This window comes from Nicotiana tabacum, chromosome 20 (genome assembly GCF_000715075.1).
Source record: "Nicotiana tabacum cultivar K326 chromosome 20, ASM71507v2, whole genome shotgun sequence".
In the NCBI taxonomy this organism is placed as follows: domain Eukaryota; kingdom Viridiplantae; phylum Streptophyta; class Magnoliopsida; order Solanales; family Solanaceae; genus Nicotiana; species Nicotiana tabacum.
The window spans coordinates 133,508,312-133,524,601 of record NC_134099.1 but is presented as its reverse complement, the minus strand read 5'-3'; the positions used below and the strand labels follow the sequence as shown (position 1 = coordinate 133,524,601).

The following is a 16,290-nucleotide window of genomic DNA, read 5'->3' as shown; positions in this document are numbered from 1 at the left end:
AAAAAAGTCACAAAGAAAATGTGCAATAAAGATTCAAAATAAAGATGTAAACAGGTAGATAACAATATAAACAAATAGGCAAAGCTATCATTAATGCAATTAATTTGACAATGCTAGCGCAAATACTAACTAAAGATTCAAGAACAAAATAGGCAGGAAAGGAGATACAATTACGCTAAAATATCAAACTACTGAAATATCAAGACAAGAGAGGATTGCAGCCCTTGAAGTTAACGGAAATATGGTTGGCTGTGAAAAAACCCCCTATAGCTGAGAACTTCTCTCCTTCACCAAATAGAAGAAACTGTTACTACAATTCAAGACTTGGGCTTGTTTACTTTGATTGGATGTACACTGACCTTCAGGAAACTCTTATCGATGCAATCAGGGGAAAAAATATTAAAGAAGTGCGCAAAATTAGGTTATCGGGTTCGAAGAAAGTGAAATTTCAATGAAAATGGTGATAATGGCGGCTTCAGGGAGAACTCGAATTGGAATCTTCCCTTGACTGTAAAAGAAAACAAGAATAGTGGGAGGATTCTGTACTTCTGTCTTGCTAGAAATTTTTTTGTTTGATCTTAGGGGAAATCGGTATATTTGGCAAATTGTACCACAGCAGTCAATGACTTCCATAGAAAAAGTTAGGAAACATTTTTCAAAAACTCCACATATCCTCATATCTAACCCCAACCCCCTCCCCCATCTCTCCCACCCCCTCTTCAAAGAAGGATTTTTTTCCAGATTTCAGTTTTTTTCTTTCCGTCACCATCCACCTTGCCTCCCCCTCATTTTTTTTTATTTTCAATTTTCTATAATTTTTTTTCCTACGTAACCCCCCATGCCCCCCAATTCCCCCCTTCCCTTCCCTCTCCCTCCCCCAAAAAAATTATTTTTATTTACTTCTTTTTTTATATTTTTAATTTTCTGTTTTTTCTGCACTACTTACCCACCCCAACCCCTCAACCCTCCCACGCAGTGGCAGAGTCACATGCACTTAAGGGGTGTCAATCGATACCCATTTGTCGAAAAATTATACTGTGTAGTTAGGTATTTTTTTTTATAAAATATGTATATATACTATGTATTGACACCCCTTGAATTCTTGGTGAATTTATTTCTTTATATTTTGACCCCCTTAATGAAAATTCTGGCTCCGCCACTGCTTTGTACGATAATATATATATATTTGTTTTTTTTAGTTATTATTTTTTATTTTTCACGCGCATAGCGGGAGCTTAGTGCACCGAGCTCACTTTTTAGTTCACAAGTACGAAATTTTACGAGTTCCAAATTTATGAGTTCGAAATTTATGTGTTTAGAAGTTTGAGGGTTTAGAAATTATAGAGTTTACGGGTTCGAAAGTTCGCGAGTTCGAAAGTTTATGAAATTTGTGAGTTCGGAAGGTTGTTGGTTTGAAAGTTTATAGCTTCATGTTTATTGTATCTAAATTATTTATGAATGCTCTTGAGAAGTTATTTTCATTAATTTGCGTACCAAATATCGAAAAATAAGTAAAATTACTACTTATTTTCCAAAAAACATTCCCTTGGAAAATATTTTTCGGAGAAAACATTTTCCGTCGTATCAAATACACCCTAAAGCAGATAAACTTTTTCTGGTAGGAGAATGATAGTGGTGGAAGACAAGATCCGATTTAACCGGCAAGGTACCAAACTTCCGTAGTTAAACCCTCATACCTACAACTTATGCTTCGTCTCTTCCCTTCGAATTGATCAAAAGGGAAAGTTCTAGGAGCTGTGCCGGACGCCGGGGGGGGGGGGGGTTGCTGCTTTACTCCACAACCACATTGTAACTATTTGCAACGTAAAAATGTCTTATTTTTGTATTGATTCCATGAATACAATATTTCTCTACAATCATATTGTAATGACTGACAATATAAGAATATAAATATAATGCCTTATTTTGTGATTGATTTGGTGAATAGAACCGTTTTAACATCACCGCATATGATCAATATATTCCAGCTAAACTATTTTGTCCAACAATGAGGCCAGGTACTGTTGCTTCACAGTGTTTATATATTAGTAAAAAAAAATATGACATGCGGAATTATATTTGGCTGACAAGGTATGATACATGGATCACTAAGAAGGTGACAACTGGAATATGCATTAGAAGATGCACGAGATACAAGAGGCACAGGCAAATCATTCACGAGATGAAGGGATGCAGTTGCTCGAGCCTAAATCATTCAGTAAATATGGGCTGAATGAATCAAGACAGTAGGAAGGGAAGGTTCACGAACCTCTAATTAATGAGTGTTTACCTTGAAAATATGAGTAACTATTAAACTTGATTTGTGATTTTAAAGATATGTGATTTAGTTCAATACCAATTAATAATCGAGAAATATGAAGTAGAAATGAAAGAAACAAGTGAATCAAACCAATGTTACTCACCAGTAGTGACCTCGAGATGGATTAAGAGTAATAAATGTAAAAGCGATTCTGATGAACAGTAGACAAAAAGTAGAGAGTATATTATTTTCTCAATGATTAGATGATCTTTACAAATGATTGGGGTTCCCTTTATATAGGAGAGGGGCCCTAAATAAGGTATATTTCTATTTACAGTAAGGAATATTCTTGGTACAACTGTTTAACCGCCTACTACGAAATCGTACAATCCTATTCCGGGATTTGCGCCATGATCTTGGGGACGTGGTAGAAATCTAGCGCATTCTGTTACAAATCTACAACGGTACTATTTTTGGGGTCGAGCATACTTGGCCTTGATATTCCTCGTACTCCAATCTCCGGGCATTGCACTCTGTCTTCGAGCTCGAGTCTGGTCCACCGGTCTCGAGTTCAACCTCGCCCGGACATGGGCCTAGGACGGACCCTCGAGCCTATAAATCGGAGGCGTATGATTTTGACCGTATACAGATAGTCCCCGCATTTCTTATAATAAGATGATAAGAAACGATTTGAACCTCGATCCTCCGGAGTCTATAATGATGATGTCATTCTCGTGACATAGGCACTCGAAGTGACTAAAACGTCCCGTCAGTTCGCTTTCCCAAATCATTAAATGCATGCTAGTACTGGTCGGCCACTAGCGCCGCCAAACCGTCGTCGCCCTTCTATAAATATGAGGCTATTCCTTTGAATAAAGAACTTTACTCTTTCATCTCATCTTTCACTTCTTCATCTCCTCTTACAATCATCAGTTTCCACCGCCCCTTTAAGCACCAGAAAGCACCAAGTTCTTGTAAAACACCACATTCTACCACCGTCTGTACCCTTTAGCTTAGAGTCATGGATATAGCTTCCAAATTAGTTCCCAAAAAAGATAAAGTGTCATCTTCTTCTACATCCTGGCCGGCCAAACTGGTGGTGTCACTGACCCTTGAAGAAATCACCCCCGGCCCTTGCGTGATTAAGAAGGATTTCAATATTGAAAATCCCCCTGATGTCCCAGGCCGATGCGAGCATGCATCTCGATACATCAGTTTGATATCGGGGAAGTACCTCGAAGATATGAAGAAGGACTATGGCTGGGGAGATGAGGTCGTGGTTCAGATCCAGGGCCCCGAGGAGAGTATAACTCCCCATGTGGAGGGATTTTTAAGTGTTTACACTTATCACTTCACGTTGGTTCCCCTCGATCCGATAGTGATCAACTTCTGTAAAACATAAGAGGTCACCCTCGATCAGATCCATCCCTCCTTCTGGCGCATCGTTATTATGTTGCGCTACTTTTTCAGAAAGGCCGAGGGGTTGGATTTCACCCTCAGCCATCTTATTCGGTTATACCGGCCCAAGTTGTTCCGAAGGCTCATCAAGCTACAACGTCGGATAAAGAAAGCCTTCTCTGATAGCAATGATGAAGAAAAAGATCGAGGCTGGATGAGCTGCTTTATCAGAGTAACGACTTCGGATGTCATCCCCCGGGACAAAATGCCGTTCCCGGAGAGATGGAATTTTAATCGTAAGTGGAGTCCCTCTTCCCAATATCCATATATACTCTGCTTCCGCATCTCATAACATTATTATCTTTTCTGCAGTTGTTGCTTGGACACCTCACGCTATTCCCGACCTCGAGGACTGGGTCCGAAAGTTGGCCGCGATCTCCTCTTATGATGGGCGCAAATGACGTGATTTATCGAGGGGCAAATGGGAGGTCAAGCATCATGGTAAGTGCTTTCTCCATGTTCCAGATTTTTTTCATTTGATGGCGTTAACTCATTCATATTTACTTATGCAGGCCTCGGAGATGTCTCCGAAATAAGGCCAGCCCCACCTAGGGAAGAGACCGAGTCCCCGATTCCGAAATTGGGGAAAGACAACAAAAGAAAGACGGTTTCGAATCCCGAAGACCCTCAAGACAAGAAAGCCCCTACTCAAAGGCTGCAGAAGAGATTTGCTCATGTGGACGCAGATTCGGCCCACGATTCCCCGGATAACGAAGAAAATAATAGTGAAGAGTCGGAGCTGGTGTCTCGAACCAAGAAACCAATCGAGACCGCCAAGCCCTCGGTACTAGAGACCTCATCCCGTGATTAGGGGAAACCTAAAGAAAGACTCGGGCAAGGCCCCCACGTTCCCGGAGGTTGAGATCGTTCCTCCACCTTCAACAAATATACCGGAAGGGGTGATTGCGAAAACCGTCGAGGCTAATGAGAACACCCCGAGTGAAGAGCTTGGGGCCATGACAACAGGTCACTCCCTTTCTTTGCCAACTTATTTCAAGGAGGCAATCGAAAAAGCTAACGGTCTGCGTATGCCCGACCCGAGCAAGGTCCTCAAAGAAGATCCCTTTCAGAGTTGCTTTGCTGGGGTCGATGATACAGCAGACCTTAATGATGCATCCACCCTCTTCGAAGAGGCTCAATATCTCCTCTCTCGGGTAGTACTAACTTTCACTATTAATTTTTCTTTATTTCCTTTCCTTTGTCTGACATATCTTCTTTTCATGCATATGCCATCTTCAAGTTTAGAGCTGAGATGAGCCAATGTGAGGCCGAGCTTAGGAAGGTTTCAGGTGAAGTGAAAGCCATGAGGCTCTTCTCTGACCAAAAGGAGGAAGAGCTCAAGGACCTTCGGGCTGAATTGGTGAAGCTTGAAAAAATAAGACCGAGCTAGATGAGCAGGTAACTGTGATTTTAACAGAGTATGGCCTTCTTGGCCTTACTTCGGAGGCTAATACTTTGAGGTCTCAGCTGCAGAAGAAGTTGGAGATAATCGGGCAGCTTCGTGGCAAAGTTGATCAAGTTAGGGCTGACTGCCATAAGTGGAAAAAGAACATGGATCAGCTTGCTGCCGATAAGGAAGCTGTTACAGCCCAACTGACCTCAGCTGAAGCTCAACTCCGGAGCCATAAAGCGAAAGGTCTAGCCCATCCAAGAAAATCGAGGAGTTAGAGGTAGAGCTTGCTAGACCTCAGGCCGGAGCTGCTCAGGCCAAGGCTGAAGTTAAGAAGACGAAGGCCAAGACTGACAAGACCATTATTGTGTATTTAAGAGATGCCGAGGTTGTTCAAGCGGATCTGAGGGAGGACTCCGAACAGGAAAAATGGAATAATGATTTGGCCAAGTGCCAAGCCCAGAGGGAGACTCTCGAAGAAATCCATGCCCGAGGTTTCGACCTTGCTGAAGAGATAGCCGAAGCAAAGGCGCGGAAAATCGATGCCAGGTTTCTTGTCTCTTCCGATGATGAGGATGCTATGAGCAGCTCCAGGGACGAGGAAGGCGAAGAAGGTGCCTCCTAGGAAGAGGGGGTTCCCAAAGATAAAGCTGCCGAAGGTGCAGTTCCTGAGGACGTCGCTTCCGGGGATGTGACCCCGAAAATAGATTAGGTTCTCTTTTTCTTTTTTGTGCAAGGGCCCCTTGTGGGTGTTGTAAATATATGTTTTGTAAATTTCCCTTATGAATATAAAGTATCTTTTTGCTCTATCCTTGATTTGTGTTGAATTTTATTTTGTTCTCATTTGTGGAAGATTTCGATTGTACAATTCAAATAATCAGTCCAAGTATCGGTTCGGATGATAAACAATAAACCCTTTGGTTTTTATTTGATCAATATAATACCCCTTAAGGTTTTTGTAATCCTCGAGCTAAGTTTAAATTGATTTGATGTAAGCTCGGGATGTCAGAGTTCTCGAGTTTGAGTTGAGTGAGAACGGGGTCTCGTCCTCTATATGGTTTTGGCCCTTAATCTCTTTTAAGTTGGCCCTTAGGCTCTTACATATCGGCCCTTAGGCTCTATAGGTTGACCCTTAAGCTCTTATATATCGGCCCTTAGGCTCTTTAAGTTGGGCGGATTCGGCCTCTAAAGTATCTATAATTTTTCCCTCTTTTCGGCTAAATGACTTAGTGAAAATTTTCGTATGCCTTATCATGTGTTTTTTGTACCCGTTGGGTTTTTCAAGGGTTCGATGTATCAGAACCTTATTAGTAACTTGTTTGTGTATTGATAATCAAATACCTCTTGAGGATTTTTCAAAGGCTGATATTAGCGAAGCCTTTAAATTATTCGAGGGTTGAATTTATCAAAGCCCTTTATATTTTACTTTTACCGAGGGTAGCCTTATTTAACCGGGGTTTTAAAGTATTTGAAGGCCTTTAATTTATAGCGAAAATCAGATGTCTCCAAGCCGCATTATTTCGGCCGTAGCCTTTTGTCACGCCCCGAACTATATTTGAAGTCGCGACTATTCACAACCTTTTGTACTTGAGTATCTCGTATCTTTTTTTTACCTTTACATTACTTACTTTCAATATCGCATCGTACGTTTTGTCGCTTTCATAACCTCCCTTCCACATAGGTAGAAATTACATCTACACCTTAAAGATCTATTGTGATAGCACCTCTGGTGCATACAAAATTCGGTGGAAGCTTTATGCTGACTTCTTACGACTTAGCTCTATGACACAATCTAGAAACAAAAGAAGGGTAACATTTCCTAAATGCCCTATAGACTCTCAATTATAAATATGGTGCGCAACGCACCCATAAGTGAGACTCTACTAGGCACGACTTTGTAGACTCCCTAGGACACAACCCGATCTGATACCACTCTGTCACCCCCAAACCTGGGGAGGCATGGCTGGCACCCGGTGCTGTACTGGCCCGAGCGAACCACTCTACTACTCCTTTTTCTTTTTGTGTAACTATCATAGGCCAACATGGCCATAACTCGTAATGTACAATTGTAAGTGGGCAAATGTTATATCAATGAACCATCGTTCATAAAACATGAATACATATGGGCCTCAAGGCCTCTGACATACTGTACATAATAACCCTATGTTTACAAAGCCTCTAAGATTATTTGAAATAAAATGAGACAGGGTACCGGCCTACCCATAAGTCTGTGCAAAACTCTGACACGATGAATCATAGACTCGACTGCACTCCGAATGAGGTGGAGTCGTACCGATCCTTCGCTGAATGCCAATCTTATCTACTATGAGGGACCGTCAAATTGATTATCTATACCTGCAGCCATGAATACAGCATCCCTACAAAAGGATGTCAGTACGAATAATGTATCGAGTATGTAAGGCATGTAAATGATTATATAAAGGACATGAAAGAAACATGGAGTAAAGGACTCAACCTGTATATCTGGATAGATCTGTAAATTATGAAATATTTATAATGTCATGCATATGCATGTAAATGTCATGTAATGCATAGGTCTGTACGTACATATCATCATCAAGCCTCTGAGGGCATCCCATCATATCATTTCGGCCACTGTAGCCAATATTATCAATGTACACCAGCTGATCAGGTGGTGGTGCGTATATAACGCCGTAAACTTTTACCATATACTATATATATATATATATACACACACACACACACACACACACATATATATACGCGTATATAACGCCGTCTGAGTCATGGGTAAATGCACATGTAAATGGATGCAATGCAAGAATTACGTCAATAAAACCTCTCAGAACGTCAAAAGACCATTATGCCTCTGATTAATATCATGAAATAAACTTTATCAACTTATGTATTTTCTGAGACCCATGAACAGACGATAGAATAATAAGACATATGGGAATTTAAGAACATAGGCACCTCTAATACTTCTATGAATAGAGTCATTTATGGAAGTTGTGCATACATTAGAATTAGTTCTTGGTAGGTTGATTTCCTAGGCATATTAGTTGTGATGACTTAGCCATGCAAGCGGGTGTATTACCTCAAGTGTACTATTTGGTTTGCAAGAAGATTTTACATAACTAGAGACTTGAAGAACTGGTGTTACAGTGAAGGATTGGGTAAAACAGATAATTAAAGAGACATGATTTGCTGCAGAGGTGGCTGTCCAAAAACTATGAACAACCAAACAATAAGGCGAAAAAGAAAAATTTTATGCAATATTTTCTAATTACAGTTTGCACTTCAGTGGCTTTTGATTGTTAAACACCCAAACGTTTTCTATGCAAATTGTAAAACTTTACAATAGCTTATCTACAATCTTCTAAATGAAGATCCACCTCCAACTGTGTGCAATATGGCAGAGGTGATTTAAAAAAACTCGTTTAGCTTGTATCTTATGGATCATGCCAAAATAAATAAGGGATAACCTTAACATACCTGAGCCGATTATCTTGAAACACGACTAAACTGACATTTATGGCTAGCTCGAGTTTGACCTTTGAAAATGCGATCACACTGCTTGCTTGTTGAAAGAAATAATATAAGGGAAGAAGAGAACTGGCCGAGGAATTTCCTCTTTTCAATTAAGCGATAAATTGTACATCTCTAACTTTGGTTACCTATCCAGAAAGGAAACTACAACTTTGGATAAGACCTGATCTAGAAACGCAGAGGTTCATATATTGGCAGAAGGATATGGGGTAGGTAGAATATAAGCCAATTTGTTCTTCCTGTAATGTAGCACTTTACATTCTATATAAAAAAAAGTATCCCTTTGCATATTCATCATTACTACTAAAGTATGTGTCTTAATACTAAACAAAACAAGGAAAAGAAAACAACACATGTGCCTGAATACCAAAGTATTATGCTGCCACCTTTTACTTGACTTTAAGAGTCATTACTAATTCCTCCAATTGCTGCCATCTTGCAAGTTTTAATTTTAAGAGTCATCAAATGGGTATTGCATGGTTTCCACGTGGGGGTGGGGTAGGGATTTGGTGTTGAATGTGAAAATGCTATACTTAGTTGTCTAACTTCTTGTTCATGCGAATATGTTTGTAGAGAATGTTCAAGTTCTACTTTTTGCTATTCTAAGGACTAGGAGACAACTATTTGATAAATGTTTAAGATTTGACAACCTTCTTTACATGAGCTCCATGTGTAACTTCAATGCTTAGCAAGCCTTTCCAAAAAGTGACACCACCTAGCATTCACTTATTAGTCATACGCTACTTTAGTTATCATGGTCCCACGTGGACAAGACAATTCTTAAACTTACCCACTTAATTAACCAATTATCTTAATATTACTTATAATACTACTCATTTCTAATACACTTTATACACTTTACTGACATGGTCATGTGGTATCATACAAAATAAATACATACACTATTATTTTATTAAAATATTCATGTAAAACTACATATATTTTCTCGTACGCTTAATTCTTAAAATGGTAAAAAGATAACCTTTTTTAACACGACACTTGGATATTTTATATATATAATAAAAGGAATTACGTAGGTATAGTAGATGTTTTTAGGGCACTATTGTTACCCATAGTTGCCAAATAGTTACAAATATTTTTTGGAAATACTCCTAACACTATTACAAACTCCATGCTTGTTCTTGATCACTTCTTGTTCAACAAAAAAAGGTGGACAGACATGGTAAAAATACTTAAATGATGGTAGGCTTTTGGCAACTTGTTTGGCCAGTAGATGAGGCTCCATATTGCCTTCCCTGCAATTATGCTTCAGTTGCGGGATCTTCAATTGGTGCATTAACCATCTGCATTTAGAAACAATATTAGAATAGTTAGTGCTATCCTCATAAATAAGTTTGATAACTTCCGTGCAATCAGTTTCAATTTCCATATTGAGGAAGTTCATGTCCTTTGCAATTTTCAGTCCTTCTAGCAAGGCCAACAACTCTGCATGGATAGGAAAAAAATGCTTGGCATGATTTATGGTAACCCACAGGCCAATTTCCTTTGCTATTTCGAAATGCTCCACCAAGACCTGCCATTCTATTGTTACTGGAGAAAGCACCATCACAATTTAACTTGATCACACCATTAGTAGTTTTGTTCGAACTAATCTCAACATTGATAGTTTTTCCACAAAGGGATTTCTTTCAGTGAAGAAGATGAATTCCCATGATGCATGGATAACCTTCCTTAATTCTAAATAGTTTTTCAAATTGTTAATATTTTTATGGTTTCTGTTTTTCCATAATTCCCATATGGAGAAGGGGAATAAAGTAGTCCACTGTATATGAAGGTTACAGTTTTTAATAAAAATATCTCTCAATATAACAAGCAAATTTGTGTCATTCCTAATGTCCAATGACAGAAGACCCATATTTTTCCAGAGATGATTAGAAATAGGGCATTTAGTAAAAATGTGTTGAATACCCTCTACCCCAGATTTGCAAATTGGACAAGTAGCATCAATATTGGTACCTATTTTGGGTAGGTAGGCTCGACAAGGAATACGGTTGTGATGCATTGCCATAGAAAGAACTTTAATTTATTAGGGCAATGAAGATCCCAAATCCACTCAAATGGCTTGGAGGTAGTATTGTTTTCAGAGAGGAGTCTATAGCAAGATTTGGTGAAGAATATACTTGATGTGTTGAGATGCCAGCTTATTTTGTCAACATTGGAACCCTTGCTAGGGACGGGTGTAATGTGTAGATTGTTGAGTATATTATCGGGCAACTCAAAGGAGATAACACTGCTATTCCGTTCTTTGTTATGAATGAGGCTTTTAATTGAAAGGGTTTGGTCACTCTTATTTAGAGGCCCTTCTATTACGCTTCTAAGGGGTTGGTAGTTGTAAATCCAATTGTCATGCCAAATGTTAATCCTGGAGTTAATACAAGGATGCCAAAGAATGCCCTTGTTGCACACTTTCCATCCTTGCAAAATAGCTTTCCAGATGAAAGAGATGTTACTGAGTGTTTTCCTTGTGGCATAGTTGGCTATTATAATTTAACCCCAGGGAGAGGTAATATTCTTTAAAAGCCTCCAAGCAAGACTTGAGAGTAGGACTAAACTTTTAGCTTTGGCTGGACGAATACCCAAACCCCCTCAGTTTTATCCTTTGTAACATTTTGCCAACTAATTCGGTGTATTTTTTAGTGGTGCTTGTGGAACCCCAAATAAAGTCCCTTTGAATTTTATCAATCTTCTTTAAGACTTTAGGGGGGAGAAGAGTGTATTACATAAAATGAGTAGAAATTGCACATAAAGTACTTGAAGCTAGAGTACTTCTTCCTGCCATATTTAGGAACAAGCATTTCCAGTGGGACAGCTTAGATTGCATCTTATCTATGATAAATTGGATGTCTTTAGTGGTTGAGGATTGGGAAGCCAAGATTCTTACCAAATTCATTGGTGGATTTAATACAAAAGAGGTTGGTTAGGAATATTTTCAAATCCTTGGGGCAATAATTAGAAAGGACAATCCTTGATTTGGCTTTATTAATGGCAAGCCCAGATTCATTACAAAAAAATCCATGCATGATTTAATGCAATGGATAGTCTTTTTGTTAGCTTTCCCCATTAAAATAATATTATCAGCAAAGAAGATATGGGAAAATGAGGGATCTTTATGTTTAAAATAGATTGGGTCCCATTGTGAAATGTCTAATTGGTGGTTTATTAGTCTAGATAGTAGTTCAAGGCAAAAGATGAATATATATGGGGATATAGGATCACCCTGACGAATACCTCGACTAGGTTGGAATAAACTTATTCTAGCACTGTTTACTATGATACCCATAGAGCTAGTACAAATGCAATGCATGATTAGACGAGATAATTTAGGAGGAAAATAGAAATACTTAAGGGTCTTATGGACAAAAGACCATTCCAATCGGTCAAAGGCATTTTTCAAATCCAATTTGATGATCATATCAAAGTTGGATTTTCTTGTTCTACGGAGATTATTCATAATTTCTTGGATGATAATGGCATTATCTCAGGCTCTTCTATTCTTGATAAAGCTAGATTGCGTTGGACTAATAAGGTAAGGGAGAAAAGGTTTTATCCTATTAGCAATAATTTTTGTGATTATCTTGTAGGATGTATTGCAAAGACCAATAGGTCGAAAATTTTTGAGGTTATTTGATTAGGAAATTTAGGAATCAGACAAACAAATGTATCATTGATACCATTTGGTAGAGATTGGGATTCAAAGACCTTATGACATTAGCTTATAACAGAGTTACCAATGATATGCCAATACTCCTGATAAAAAAAAGGATGGATGCTATCCGGGACCGGAGCCTTAAAGGGTTTAAAAGAAAATTAAGCTTTAGTAATTTCTGCATTGTTTAGAGGACTATCAAGGCTACTTAGGTCTACTTTCTTAAGAAGGGAGGCATCACCTATGTTAATGTTGTTTGGGACGAAAGTTTTGATGTCATAAAAGCATTCCTAAAGAATGACAGTCTATGGTTTAGGATTAGTTTTGGATCCGATATCCAATCTTCGCTATCATTTGTGAAGTACATAATAGCATTACGACATTTACGATTTGAGGCCATGATGTAAAAAAACTTCGTATTATCCTCACCCTCGTTGAGCCAATTTATTCTAGACCGTAGTTTCCAAAAATCATGTTCCATTTTTAAAATAGAGTTATAATCATGCGGTAATTTTGACTCAAGATATTATAAGAAATAGCTAGCATGGTAATTAGGGGAGGATTGGATACCACTTAGCCTAGGAAGTATCCTTTTTTTCTTTTTGAATATGTCACCAAAAGTTTTATTTTTCCAAATGATAACCTTATCTCTAAAGGTTTTTTGGGAACAAATAAGGTATTACTAGTCCAATAGTGCTTCACTAAATTAATGAAGTCCGGATGTCTACACCAAATCGTTTCCAAACGGAAAAGTTTATTAAAATGATTCACATTTTTTGGGGAGAGACTTAGTAACAAAGGATTATGATCTGAGTGTGTTTTGGGAAGGTGGATTACCACAGCCTTAGGATATAGAGATAACCAATCCTCATTAACAAAAATTCTATCTAGTCTCTCCATAATTAAACCCTTAGATTTCTTCCTATGACTAGACCAAGTATACGTAGGTCCTTTATAACCAAGGTCTAATAAGCGGCAATTATTGATACTATTCCAAATAGAGTTACTACACCTACGATTAATAGGATTAGCCCCCTGCTTATCATTAGTACTAAGTACATCATTAAAGTCTCCTCCTAATAACTATGGACACATATAACTAGTACTGATATTTTCTATATTATTCCATAATTTTCTTCTTTTGTCAGTTTTAGTGCTAGCATATATAGAAGAAAAAAGCCAAGAGGAATGAGATGGGATTACCTCAATAGTTGCATGAATTTTCGACAAAGTTGTGAACTTTAACAACACTAGAGTCTCAGAGAATAACCATGCCTCCAGACTGACCATCACTTGGTACTTCAATCATCTTAGAGAAGGAAAAGTCACTTAGAAGGGAGATATGATTCTCCATTCTCGTCTCCAACAGTGTAACCATGCGTGGCTTATGGGTATCTATCATTTCTCTGAAATTAACCCTGAAGTTCTCATTGTTTCCCCTATGGATGTTCCATATTATAATATTTGCAGGCCTAAACATCATTGCATGGTTGTTTGTTGGACCATTATCCATTTGAGCTTGCAACACTAGGTTCCTCCTTAAAGAGGGTACTAGAATCATTGCATGGTTACCTACCATAGGATCCTGTGGGGGTCTCACATCCATTGAGCACTTGTAAAGTGCTGGAGGGCAACTGAACGCATATCTCTTCTCTAATAGGTCCCTGAAAAGAAACACTTTTACCTCATTGAGACTTGAAAATTTTAGGACTGGTCCGGACCCCAATATGTTTATCTCCTCTTTCTCCTCCATATGAATATTTTCTGGTTCTGGAGCATTGGGAGGGGGTTGAGTAAGTAGAGCTGGGTGAGGTACTAGTGGTGGAGCAGGTTGTGGCATTTGAAGTGGGACATTTGGTGAATTTTCTTGTTGGGCTGGATTTGCATGGGGAGGTACTTGCATGTTGGAGTTGGGTTGAGCTTGTGGATTGTTCACTGGGAGCGACCATGGCATGAAGATGGGGTTCATGTTTGTGATTTCCCCTGGAGGAAAGAAAGGAAGTTCCATTTGGAAATTGTGATTCTGGATAGGGTTGAAATGGGGTGGTAAGCTCCATTGATTTCTCATGGCTTGAGCTTGATCTAAGTTCATCGAAGGAGCAAGAGGATGAAGGATGTTGTTCATCCACACATGGTTGAGGTAGTTGTTCATTGCCATGTGCATTCCCTCCGACACTAATTGGACTAGGTAGTGTGAGTTCTGGAGGACAATCACTATCCCTTGGCCATCCAATACCATATTGAATGTTATTGCATGGCCCATTAGAGCTTGTTCTACCCATGAGAGGGGTTGATGATCTTGGGGTAGTGGGGGTTGAATGAAGATTATTTGGTTGTTTGCTTGAATATTTGGGGGAAGTGGTGGATTCGACATGTTTAGAGCTCTTTGATGTCTCACTATTTGGACTAGGCGGCTTCTCTGTAAGATTGGAATCCTTGGAATCTTCAAATGAGGGTTGATGGATTATATTGTAGTAGTGTGTTGGATTTTCCTCTACTGGTATTGAGCTCACCGATGGAGTAGAGTGGTTAATTATAATAAGGTCTATTTGCATATCTTTGATGTTGCTTGGAGGAGTGGGATTTGAAAGATTTTGGTTAGATTGTGTAGAGAAGACGTGTTGGCTGCTTTAGCCATTTGTGTATTATCTAAGAGTTGCATGGACACGTGTAAGTTGGTTAGAAGAAAGGGGTTATCTCCCATGCAATCTGAATTATTGTCATTAGGGGAGATTAGAGGGTCATTAGAGGGTCATTTGGAAGATGGCGTGTATTGGGGGGTTATTAAGCATGCTGATAGGGTTGCTTAGGGTTTCATTACCCTTAGGTAGGGAATTATTGATTTGCATGTCATTTAATTGGTTGGGTTTTTTATTAGCCATTAGTACAGTCATAACATGATTTTCTTCCACGTCATTTGCCATGCAGATTGGTTCGTTAATAACTGTATTAGTTTTATCTAAATTATCAAGCTTTGGCGGAGGAATCAAGGCATCAAACATGTTACCAGTAGCAATGTATATTTTAGCTAGCTGGTTTTTCCCATGAACTTTAGGGGATGCAGTGATAGTGGAATTACCATTATCAAGAGATTTACTTGATGAAAACTCATTTAATAAGAAAGATGGAGACTTACCTGGGGGGTGGGGGTGATTGGGTTATGAGACTTACCAGAATTGGAGGGTATCACCTTTGTATTTTGATTGGATTTTTTCTTCTTGGGGAACACAACCGTTTGCCAGTTGCTTTCCTTGGGCATGAGCGGGAAATCTTCCATTTTGTCTTGAGGGCCAACCAATTCTTTGGATTGGTTACTGGCTTGAGCTCCGTGGGAGTTTGTAGGGGGGGGGGTATTTGATATTATTTAATGGCAATTGGCCATTGAATGCCCTAGTCTGCCATACTTTTTGCATAAAAAATTAACTCCTTCATATTGGATTTCCTGCTTATGTTGGCCAATGAAAACGTAAGGGGTGATTGGCACTTCAAGAGGAACTTCACTGCAAAGCCTAGCATATCTTCCGCTCAGAGTGGATGAAGTATATGCTTCTATCTTTAATAATCTACCAATTTTGTTACCCACTTTCTTTAAAATAAGACCATCGTAGAATTCAGTAGGTACTTGTGGTAGTCGAATCCAAATGGCTGTATTTGATATTTTAGCTTCTAAAGCAATAAAGTTTCGAACCCATTTTTGGACTAAAAGAAAGTGACCAAAAATAAACCAAGGGCCATTATAAAGTGCTTTAAGCATACTTTCTTCATTATTGAACTTTGTAATGTAGAAGTCTGATCCTAGATCAATCAAAGGGAATTTTTCTTTTATTTTTCACAAATCTTGAATTTTCCTTTTAAGAATATGGTGTTAGATCTTTTTCCCTTGAAGCTTGATAATTGAACCCCTTGCATTTGGTCCTTATATAGGTGATTGGGATGATCTCCATTTACTTCATTATGTAGTACATAATTTCCTTCGGGGTTAGG

At 38.8% G+C, this 16,290-nt stretch overlaps 1 long non-coding RNA gene across 1 annotated transcript; it reads right to left on the bottom strand.

The window, feature by feature from the left end:
* Positions 1-7,210: 7,210 nt before the first annotated feature.
* LOC142174968 (uncharacterized) lies at positions 7,211-9,218 on the bottom strand. The gene is made up of 2 exons (XR_012704162.1): positions 8,586-9,218; positions 7,211-7,486 (listed from the first exon to the last, which is right to left on the bottom strand). It is a non-coding gene; the product is annotated as an uncharacterized LOC142174968 (long non-coding RNA).
* Between the last annotated feature and the right edge of the window lie 7,072 nt (positions 9,219-16,290).